This window comes from Cephus cinctus, unplaced genomic scaffold, assembly GCF_000341935.2.
Source record: "Cephus cinctus unplaced genomic scaffold, Ccin1 Ccin1_scaffold0805, whole genome shotgun sequence".
Lineage (NCBI taxonomy): Eukaryota > Metazoa > Arthropoda > Insecta > Hymenoptera > Cephidae > Cephus > Cephus cinctus.
The window spans coordinates 295,928-308,170 of NW_014333402.1; the positions used below are offsets into that span (position 1 = coordinate 295,928).

General features: G+C 38.5%; 1 protein-coding gene across 5 annotated transcripts in view; it reads left to right on the plus strand.

The window, feature by feature from the left end:
- The window catches only part of LOC107270594 (cAMP-specific 3',5'-cyclic phosphodiesterase), a 222,580-nt gene that overhangs the window by 93,208 nt on the left and 117,129 nt on the right, over positions 1-12,243 (plus strand). The window contains exon 1 of one of the 5 annotated variants that reach the window (XM_015745736.2): positions 3,661-3,863. The exons of the other annotated variants lie outside the window; for them this stretch is intronic. The gene's annotated coding sequence lies outside the window, so the exon portion shown is untranslated. Of the gene's footprint in view, positions 1-3,660; positions 3,864-12,243 lie in introns of those variants that run through there. 5 annotated transcript variants of the gene reach the window in all.

A 12,243-nucleotide genomic window follows, 5' to 3' on the forward strand; every position in this document is an offset into this window, starting at 1 on the left:
AAATGGCCGTGACCTTTTTTTTTTTTTTTTTTTTTTGGTAACTAAACATACAGTCTATGGTAATCGAAGCTGCTACGTAAATGACAAAGTGACAATTTTTACGATTGATTGATCAAATAAAATTGTTCATCTGATTTTCTCATTCGTCATGACAATTATTTTTATGACTTGCAAGCCCGATGATTTTCTCGTCTAGGTTAATTATGCAACCTCGTCTACATACTTGAATAGAACATTCGACACCTGTCGTCAATAATACTGACACTTGACACATTGCATATAATTAATATATACATTCACAGTTTATTAAAATGATCTTTTCAACCAAATGGAAGCTGGATGCAGCTTCGTGAAATGCCTTCCAATGTCCTTTCAAGGATATGTATTATTTTGATCCCTGAGATATCTATACGTGCATACCGTATAGTAGCGTACAAGCCTACAGGCTTGCTCAGTGATCTTGCTCAGTATGTGAATTCCAGCGGATACGAGTATGCAACCACATACATGCTTTCAGTAATGATCACGAGAGAATTTACAGCATCCTGGATTCCGGTTTTTAATAACTAAATAAATTTTTGGGTGAGCTTGATGAAGTCTCTTTGAAAAGTAACATTTTCGCGTTTGCCTTTCCCTTTTTTCACTCTCAAAGCATTCCGTACACGGCATATACGTTAAGGCGAATTAAATGTAGTCAAACTTTAATAAAATTTTTATTTTTATTTTTATCTGCTTTTCATGATTATCAAAAATGATTCGAAATTTTTGATTCGTTGGGGTAGTGTAATTTTTTGTTTAATTTTACCTAATTTTTTTTTTTGGTATATCCATATTTGGACGTACTACGCTGAGTTCACATGTCGATTCTCAGTGGCATTAATGCTGTGAATATCACCGTGAAATAGAATATATCTACGAAGCGTCCTAGTTACTGGTGCACTTAAGTGCACCTAAGCATGCATCCTCACATTTGTTACGTGACTTTATCTATGCACTGTGCACGCTCTAGCTTCCATATGGGGTGAAACGTAAAGAGGTCATGGTGGACTGTTTATTGGATGTGGAAATAAAACCTTACTAATTATGTTTCCACTGTACCATTGTGAACGTGGTGACTGGGTTGAATTAAAAAAAGAAAATTTTTTCCATTACTGTGTCTCAGTCGTGACGTGTGGGGGGTACTTATTTTTAGATTCTTTTTTTTTACGGTTGTCGCATCTTTCTGTGTTCTGATGAGAGGGAAACTTTGAAGATTCCAGTGGTATATTTTTCAATTCTGCAATGAATAACTTCGACAAGGAGCATCGTGAAGAATGGACGGCGAGTGTTTGGTTTTTCCAGTGGGAAAAATGAGCAGAAAAATATTTACCATATTCTGGTCGGGGCTGATCGAATTTTGAGGAATGGTCTCGAGGATTCTAGAAGGACATAGAAATATTGAAATTTATTATTCACCATTCACTGCCTACAGAATTCTCTCATGTATTCGAGTCGTCCCACGGATCATTCTCCGTTTTCTGGAAACGTAGTAAGTAAACCAATCGACATTGAGAAAAAATAAAAAAAATTAATCGCAAGAAAAAAGCGTGTCACCCCAGAGACTATTGGGAAAAAAAAAATAAAAAAAAGAAAACAATGTTTTTAATTTTCGAAATTTTTACGAATTTGTTCAAATTGACAAAATAAATCAAAAATAAAATTATTGTTGACGACCAATTTTTTTTTCTTAAATCGAAAAAAAAAATTGATGGTACAAAATTTGTTTCTTGTGCTTACCTTCGAATTTTTTGAAGTATAGTCAACTTTCTTGTTACACCGTGCTACTAGGGTTTAAGGGATTTGAACTATCCGCACTTTCTTACCGCGGCAAGAGATCTGAAATTGCTAGCTTCACTTTAACGAGTCCGTTTACGGCTGGTAGTTACTTCCGGTTCTTCTGGCGTACGAGCTTTCGCCAATTCTTTGTGCAATTTCGCGCGTCATCCTTTCTAGGAAGTAAAAGCACTACGGGAAAGTAGTCTGTCATTTAAGCTTGAAATTTCTTAAGAAGAAATCTCGAGAATTTAATTCAACTTTGATTTGAAAGTTAGACCGAACAAGAATAAAGGCTCGATTTTATATTCCATTTATGCGTCATTCGACATGTATATATTCACATTGACTTCGTAACCTCAGCGGTGTTTTCATGCTTGCTGGAAAAACCGGTAACAGTGGGCGTACGAAAATCTCCATAATCTGCGATATCCTCATTGGCCATGCACATTCTTAGTATGTTCAACCCACGTTACATCTTAGAAATTACTTTTCTGCCTTATCTCGTTTCACGCAATTGCTTAAAAATTTTCAAATAATTAAATGTCCTTTTTACAACGTTTTTAACGAATTCGTAAACGTATATTATTTGTAAACCCTAATTGCACGTTACGCTTCGGAAACGCCCCACATGGCAGAGGTATGCTTTGAACGTAGCTAAACCTCCACAAGCATTCACATCAGACTCACCAACATTGTGTTTAGATTGCGTACGACGTGGGGAGAAAATCCAATAATGATATAGATAAGAACAAAATGTCCGCAATCCCCATTCGATTAAAAGCCGTAAACGCTTGAAGGGGTTACCCTACTGTGAATGCACAAAAGATATGACGAAACCATTTTTTATTCTTCTTTTTTTTCAATTACGAGAAAAGAATTTTTGAATTTTTTTCCTCAACTTTTCACGTCAAAATTTGCATTAAAAAAAAATAATATTTTCTAAAGAAAACGTATCAGCGAAAAAATGGCTCGTCGCACGATAGCTATCGTTTCAATTATTAATTAGGTCTCGAGATATCGTGTACACCGTTTTCTTGTTCAATCGCAGCAGCCTTCCATGCGACATTGCACAATTTTTTTTTCAGTATTTTTTTTCAAATTTTATTCATTAATGCGTATGCTAACACGTAGCCAAATACAAATTGATTTCCATTTATAGTTTTCGAGTAATTAATTTTTTAAATTGGCTCTACTTTTTGTTCATTCACAGCAGGGTAACCCCTTAAGAAAATAGCCCTCGATAACCTTACAAGGCCAAACACAAAAATTCATCCCTTATTAATGCTCTAATCATTCCACATCTCCAACCGGTTTAAGTCTTCACAATATACATATATCCTAATCGTTATGTTGCATAGATATATACATTATACTGAATTCGAAATAATTTCTTACTTCTGTTCACTCGAATATTTTAATACTCTACATTGTACCGTAAGAAACGCTGGCGCTCTTCTGGGTACTGTATAAACGTATCTTATGCGCGCAAGCACAACCCCCCTTACAGGGTACGTTATCAAACAACCAGACAAACTCACGGGCAGCAGACAAGTTCCCCTGCGGGGTATACAGGACGTTACTTAAAATTGGCCAGAAAGAAATTCCGAGTGGCGAGCCGTCGCGAGGAGAGGGAGGGATCGTGGTAAAAAAAACTGTTTTTCTACCTGGTACCTAAGGGTAAAGAGCCAGGTGTGCGGAGGACCTTCCGAAGATTCAGGTTGTGTGATACAATACGTGGACGGATCTTTCTACATGGTTCAATTCATGTATGGAAGAGAGAGCATGCTCGGCAGTTCGCAAGTATGAAGTCGAGGTTCACAGGAGGGACGCCGCTCTGTTCAGTCTAACAGCACGCGTCACGAGGCTCGGTCGGTTCTTCCGTGGTTTCTTTCGAATCGTTCACGGTTACGGGCTATATGGATTTTTCTTCCCCTTGATCGTAGTGTATTTTTATGAAATAGCGAGGAATCTTTAAGTGCAGTGATTAGTGTGTGTTCCTGGATTGCGTTTGTGGACTTACTCGTAACCGAGGATCGAAATCGCTCGAGGTAAGGTTATTCCTTGTTTCTCGTCACGAGGCCTTTTTCAGTGATACTTTGACGATTCAATTTTCCTTCTAACCTAGAAAATGTTAAATTCTATCACATCCTTCATTCGATTTCTTTCGTAATATCTGACGAAAGCCTCGATGATTTCTCTGTTCTTTTTTATTGATATTAGACGCCTCGGAGTCATCGTGTATTCCTGTGACAATTCTTTTCTATTCTGAATATCGTCATCGGGCAAAGTGACTAACGAAGTTCGGCGTTACGTCCCAACGCTTTTACATTTTGTTTAGTCTATCGCCGCAGCGTTGTGTGCGGTTCGTGTTAGGAGCTACAGGGTGCCCTCTAAGTGGCCGCCTCCGTTAATGGGAAGAAGTATGAAAAGGCAATGACTACCGTATATCCTTTTAACCTTGAATCTCAGTAATGCAACTCGACGGGTAAAGCATAAGTCAGAATAGTGAACGAAATGAAGTGACGTAATCAATAATATTCGAAGAGTCCTCCATTACGTGAATACACCGAGTAGTTTTGCTATTGAAGAAAAATGTGTACTCTGATACGCTAACCTAAATCATTCTCTTACCGTGATATCGCTAAATTACGTGTTAACGCAATAAAAAAAAATTTAACGAACAGAGGTAGAAATAAAATTAAATCCTTGAAGCTCACTGTCGCAAATCTGTTACGAAGTTAATCGCTGTCGTGGACAAGTAACTTTTCTCCATATTCTATATTACACGTAAAGATTACTAATACGTAATAGTACTGAATTTACCAGTGAACGACGAACGCCGTACCGACTGTACAAACACAGTGAATACTACAATAACAATTAGCGCTGGATTTCGTAGCGTGATAACGAAGATCATGCGATTGGGAAATGTGGTTGGTCAACAGATATAATATCTGCCAATTATTTTCGTTTAATTAAAACGCCGGCTAACGGTTCAACATTAACAGCGGTTGATTTCATTACTTTGTCGAAACGAAAATTTTGTAACCTACATTTGGATAATTTGGTAAGGGGCAAATTCGAGTTCCAATGATTATGCAAAGTTACTGGGGTCGGGTTTGGTTGTATCATTGAGTGGGATTCTACGCCAATTAGGTATCTCAGGTTATCTCGAATTACATTAGGAAATTAAACTTGGCACTTCTTTTGATCTTCGAAATAATCCCATGTACCATCTCGTTAATCTAATATCCGTGCTGTTATCCTATACTCTCAGACTGACGTATTGGATATTTGACTTTGAGAAAAGTCCCATTCCTTGCAAGGTAATGGATTCTCCACTACCAACCGTTTCTTTTTCTCGTGACTAGAGTTACAGTATGATATGGCATTATTGTTTCCACGGAGATATTGGTAGCTGTCATTTATCATTACGAGGCTTCCATTATTGTCCATTGCTTTCATTAAGATTTTACCCATTTCTAGCCCGTGTTTGTTAAACACGTATCGTACAAATTTGAACTGTCTCTGGCGATACTTTTGTATGGATATAGCTTTACCACTGCTTGGACAATTATAATGCTTATAATGGTTGACGCGCCAGACTAACGTATTCTGTTATTTAATTGGCAAAACTGTACGTTCAAACTATACACTTAGAAGTTTGTTTTTAATCTATTTAATTGGATTTACCTGCGAGATTTCTGATAAAAGTACTACGTAGAGCGATAATTGAGTCTCGTCCATGTTTTTTGGTATATCGATAGTGTTAAGGATTTTCAAAATTTTCTAATACTCGGTATTGACTCGGATGACGATTTGACGTTGGCGATGAAAATATTCATGCGCTTTTTCAACGTGCAGTATTTATAGTGTTTCATAAAAGCGGAAATTCTTTATGCTACACTTTTATTTTGGACGTCGATGCATAATTATTCCCAAATCGATGCATTTTATTGTGTTCGTTAAATTTTGCAAAACATGAAAGTACTACGTTTGTTTATATCTTTGTGCAATTAACTGTATACCTGGATTACTTGCGTGTATGACGTGGAATTATTTACTGACGTCACAAAGCTGAATTAATTTTCAATTTTCGAATGACATTGAAGGTATTTTAGCAGCAGACATATGTTTGATAATTACGATACGAAAAGTTCATTATATTTAATAAATTTAGTCGTCCAATTAAAAAAAATTGCAGGTAATTATAAGCGTTAGCTTTGATATTTGAATTAATTGTATTTAGCATTAATCTTCGAATATAAATCAAAGTGGGCTTCAATTATATAAAAAGTGTTAAGAGTATATAAATACCTGAAGCAATTTTCGATAACGTCATTTATATATTTGTCTTTCAATTCATCTTTTTCTTTTAATACGTTTAATCGGATTTTAATGCTAATATAAAAATACGAGAAAATCACTCTGATCCATATAATTATTTAATCGCGAGAGACAAGAGATTCTAGAATTCGTTCATGCTAATGATTTTAGGTGAATCCCCGTCTTTTAAGCTCAATTTGATTATACCATTGGTATGCCAATTACTAATGCAGATTTTCCCAATGGGACAGATTACAAAGTCCAGTTAATTTCATTCCGATGAAAATTCTCTCGTGGACTGGCAAATGTCTTGTAAATTTCTTATAAATTAAAGATAGCATCTCGCGAGTATCTATCACGAAGTTATTGACTTTCTTGACATTTTCCATCGCGTTATATCCTGTCACAATATTTTTATTTCTGACACTCGAAAGGACATTGAAGTTTTATTATTTTATAAAAAAATAAAAGTCCGTAACGAAGGATCCAGTCGAAGTCGTCGTACTCGGCGTCATGGAAATCGAAGGGAAGTTCGACTTGTAGTTAATTACATTTATCCACTCGGAGTTGACATTCAAACCACGACCTACTTTATCTGAAATTTCATCTCGTTCGTATGCGACTATTATTCGCGTTTAATTGTCAAACTTAGCATAACCTCGTGAAACTAATTTTTGAAAAATTCGACGTTATATTATTCGACATCCAAATTACTATACATGTATCGTATACGTTCTTCGGTACTTTTATATGTCGTTTTTCAAAGTGATTCTCGAAAATACTCATATGCTTCATTTGTTTTTTTTTTAATTTTCTCATTGACTATCTGCATCTTCTTTACAATTTCCCATAAGCGATGCAAGTGGCGATTTGCCACACGGCTAATAGTCGCGATTGACCCAGATGCAACTGGGAGCCTTGCGTTTTGATTGGTTATCACGATAGGAGATCCTACGTAGTTCCGTTGCGCGTTTACCTCGTTTTTCCAGTTTTTTTTTTTTTTTTTTTTTTAATATCGCAATCGTTCGTAAAGAGAATCGATCGAGCTCATTCGTTTTCGTTGAATTGATGGAATCGACTGTACCAGCCCAGCACTTTACCGGCTTTATGGTCTTTGTCCAAGTTACCTATAGAGGATAGTTGAATTAAAAAGTTGAGGTTTTTCTTTTCTTTTATTAAGTAAACGAGGGCTCTCGCGCCAATGAATTATTCAGTGGGGCCAGTAACTAGCCATAGACACAGTTGCAGAATGCAAACTCACTCGAGTCAGTTTGCCCAGGAATTCAAGAAGCAAACGGACCCCGAGACCACATGGGTGTTTTTAATGAATTTTTCTGCCGTACTTCGCGCCGGCTTTCTCGGGTCTGCCTCGTCCAGCCTCAAAGCCGCGATGCAGGACCAGGCAGTAACTGAAGGGGGAAAAAAAAGATAAAGATAAACGCGACACCGGTTGAACCAGGAAATTTTTCTTCCCTGCCTCAACGTCAAACCTCTTTAATATTTTACGACTAATTACGTCTTACGTAATGCGCCGTATGGGAAATTAAGACGCAAAGACATAATTACTTCCTATGTAGCGAATTCCTCTGACTTTTTTTCCAAGCTGGATTAATATTCGTAAGATTTTCTACGATCCACCTGGACGTCCCAAAGGGTCCCTGATTAACTCAAGAGTCACATAGAGTCCTATGCACGACTAGAGTGCAAGGCCCAGGGGACTCATTTACACTGGAACACATATAAAGATGACCCTCGCTAAAACACAGCCAGACTACAGCACGATGACCACGTGAAACTTGTCAAACGTCACTTTCCTTCGTCCCATTTAACGATCGGATCAACATTGTCCCACGTGCTTGAAATGCACCATCGTCGATCGTAATTTTCCAAAAAACTTCAAATTACACAATATCCTCAAGATAACACAGTTCCAATTAAAATCTGTATACATACGTAACACGACGGACAAACAGGTTGCTATTTGTTTCCCCTATATATAAACGGCAAACGGTACCAGGATTTTGGCATTACTCTCATGTCTACGACATACGGTACGTTTTCGTCTGCACTCGTCGATGCTAATTAAAATCGTTTAATACGGTTCGTTAATCACTGTCATACCGGACTTGCCCAATACATCTTCCCGTCTATTAACCATGACCTTGTTCCTGCTCCTAGCCAAAGTTTGACCGACTTTTATATCTATCGCACCACTTGGCAACCGACAGCGACGTCCAATTTTATCGGCTATTCGCTATTATGCGCGAAAGCATTTCGCACGCTGCTTCGTTTATCGCGACCGTTTTGCAAGGCCCATGCCTAGTTCGCCCTCTAATCCCGGAAAGCGCATGCCTCTATGTATAGTCGCGAGCTATTATTATCCTGGTCGTGGCTCTCGACAGGTGCGTTGTTGGCTGCTCCCTTATTGTTTCCCTGCTGTATCTTTAACGTCTGCGAATCCTAGACGACGCGGTTGACAATAATCGCGAGGACGGGCCTCGTAAGTTCGCATACGACACGTCGTAAAGGTCGTACGAAAAAGACTCGACGTAACGTTGAGAATTACGAAGGCCACTGGATGGCGAAAAATTAATGCTCTGCTCATTAAATATTTTCACTCTAACGTTTCTCATATTTACGAAGGATCGATCGCCGCACGTACCAAATGAAATTTCGATAACCGAGATATTCCACGAATTTTACCTTTCGCGAAGCGTTCAAGTGGATACGAGCAGTGCGTCTCTTTTGTGAAACGCAGGAAAGGATAAATCCAAGAGATTGGAGTTTGACGAGTATTTAATTCCTGAAAACTTGATCTACCCGATTTTATTGATTGGGCGAAGCTTTTTTTCGGATTAACTGGACTGGCAAATCTTTACAGTCTTGATCGAGTAAACTGGCTCTGATTGTGATGACGTATACACGAAATGGGACGAAAAGTTAATCTTTATAACGGGTGGACAATTTATCGGTGGCACGCGGAGGGGTTATGAAATTTTTCATCTCACGGAACATACACCGCAGCGACCACAGGCTTGATTTTATTCATTCGTAAATTGGCTGTTTAATTTAGTTATTGGTAAAAGCGTTATATTCTCGTGTTTGGTATTGGCTTACCGCGAGTGCGAGAGAGACGGACCTATGGGCATTTACGTGGGTACGAGAAGGACGGGTATGGCGAAAATAAAAATTTCAAGCGAAAGACGCCTTTGTCGTATTAAATGGCTCTCGAAAAGGTTCTACGTTATTGTGGGGTTGTGAAGTATCGATACGAACGAGTAATACATTTTATTTAAATTTTCATGAGAAACGTTATGAGCTTTTAATATTTTCTCGGAGTAGAAAGAAAACATAAAAGACCCGTACTCTCTTGGATGTTTAATCAAATTACTTTGCGATTCCATGGAAATTCGTTAAAATTTCGATCGATGCTCACGTCTTTTTTTTTTGCAATACGATTCTCAACGTTTAACATTTTTATTCACTTCCTTTCCATTTACTACCCATTTCTTGTCCGTCGGACGTGTGGAAGCGGGAAAAAAATAAACTGGAGCAAAAAGGAACAGCAGTAATACTCAATTCTCACTTAGGACATAAAAAGCCATTTGTATTGAATTCCAAAGATCGTGATGACGTTTGACATTATGCAGGTTTTATAGAAGAAAACGAGTTCGTCCCACACGCTTTTTATGTGACTAATTTTCATATGATCGATGCTCGCAATGTATGTGTCACGCGTCCTTACGTATGATTGAAGATGTAAAAAAAAGTGTGTTCGAAATAAAGTTCGTATTACTTTGAAATTCTGGGAAAAAAAAAAAAAAAATTGAAAGCAACACTGTAATTCATACGATAACGATTGATCGAATATTTCACACAGACGTAAGATAATTTCGGGATGTATCGTCGGGTATCATTAATTTTTCATACGTGACGATGGCCGCTATCAAAATAGGCACACAGGTGCCTCGGAGCTTTCAGTAGGTTGAACATCGAGGCTCACCGACGCGAAGCGTCGTCTCGTACACACTTACCGCGATCAATAATTCTAGGCTTATGGATATTTTTTCCTTCATATCTGCTTGAAACTACACGTGGTAAATACATATCGCGTTTGTTGGCTTATCATGTTTTTTTTTTTTTTAAACGTGTAACTTTGGCTTAGCTTTTTTTTGTGAACTTTTTTAACATTTTTTTTTTCTCCACGTAATTTGCCTTTTTTCTTCACAAGTAGTATTAGCTGAACCGAATACAACTGCTTGCCACGATTTCTACGTGTGTAACGTATACCTATGCATATAAAACTAAAATGCGGGTAAGGCGATTCAGATGATTCGTAAAATTATCAGGAATTACGTCTGATTACATTAAGATATTTTTTTCTTCGTAATATCTCCCTATTGCCTACATCCGAATACTTCACTTGCCAGTGCTTCTCTCCTGCCTTAATAAGCTTTCGCGCGCATAAGCCTTGGGCAACCCCAGGCACGTTATCCGCGTAACTTTAAGAAATTAATTAGTTACAGCTCGCGAAGTTAGTTTAGCTTTGCGGATGGTTATCTTCTGCTCGGGAACAATCTTGTTGGTTGATTAAAAAAATATCGGCGACTCGCGTCAAGTACATTCACGCGGTAGGTCTGTGTAATTTGCCCAGGTTTACGAAGCCCGCATAAATATATTTGCCAATGTACTTCGTAACGCCTGTGTACAGAGTTATTCGGGACAAACTCGACGAGCGAAGTTGCCCGCAAATCTGTGATTTGGTAAGTCAGAGTACTCTGACGTCATTAAAGAAATGATAGTTGACGTCGTAAAATCAATAACGTCATCAGCTTCGCATTATTCAATTTGTTTAACAAGGTCAGACCGTATCGATTAGTAACATCGTTCAATCGCGGCCAACTTCAGGCGGTGTGCTTGTGGCGAACAGCTATATATATAATATCGAGCGAAAAGCCGTTTACTACGAGCAGGTGCAATGTGGTCCGGTGTTACGTATGTAGGTATATGATGTAACGCGAACGGCCATTGACTTCACAGTGTACATACACTCGATATTTCGTTACGCCATTAAATTTACAATGCGCGATACCGACACGAAGAAAATGAAGCACGTTAAAGAACTTTCTTGATTTATCTAAAATTGAACTAGCATTTGGTCAGATTACCAAAGACCAGCGATAAGCCCCGAGCAATGATTATACCGCGAAGCAGCTTGTTCCGACGTAAATAATTGAACGTCTTGAAATTCGACAACGCCTTAACGAGCTGCTACCTACACTTTGAGAAAATGGTCTCGATTGCTCAGCTGCGAGGCGTCGAGACTAAAGTGTCTCTGTTATCGAGTCTTGCGTAAAAACCAACTTGGCAGTTGCGCCCCGCGCGGGACGAGAACTGCTGGATGGAGAACCTTAGAGTTTCGAGCTACTATTTTTTATGTGCATCTAGTCCGTACGATTTACCTTTGACGATTTCGACTCGATTTATTTACTTTTACCTATCGCCCCTCGTAACCACTCGTGGCAATTATCACGCCGCTAAACCACCTTCAAATGGGTCGTTTGTTCGAGATTTTGTTTGCAAGTCAATTAGATCGTCGTGTAGGATCTTCGCGGCCTTTTCAATTGCCCGGGAGTTAGCGCCCTTATGGGAAAACTTTTTTCAGGTGGAGAAATCTTTTTGGGAGTCGACTTTTATTCCGGCGATACGAATGAGATTTCTTATTGCCCCTCTGCCGGCTCCGCACGCCATTTTCTCGTTTGTTTTGCATGGAAATCAGAATTTGTGAAATTAGCTGCTTTTCTTTAGCCTTCTCGAGATACACGTTTTTCTCTTGTCAATTTCTTTTCCACATTCCTCTGTTGCATCAGTCGACCTTCGTTATTCGTCCCTGTTACGTGTAACACATTTTGCGAATGTCTCCCACGGAAAGTACACGTGGCTTACAATACGTACGTATAGACGTTCTTCGTACATGAAGTATTGATATGCGTAATTTGCTCGTTTCGCCTTTTAAGTTCAGCTTCGCGAACAGCTGGCACCTCGTTCTAATAATACAGCGAATTCTCGTGAATTTAGTGTCCTACGGTGCGACTGTAAACT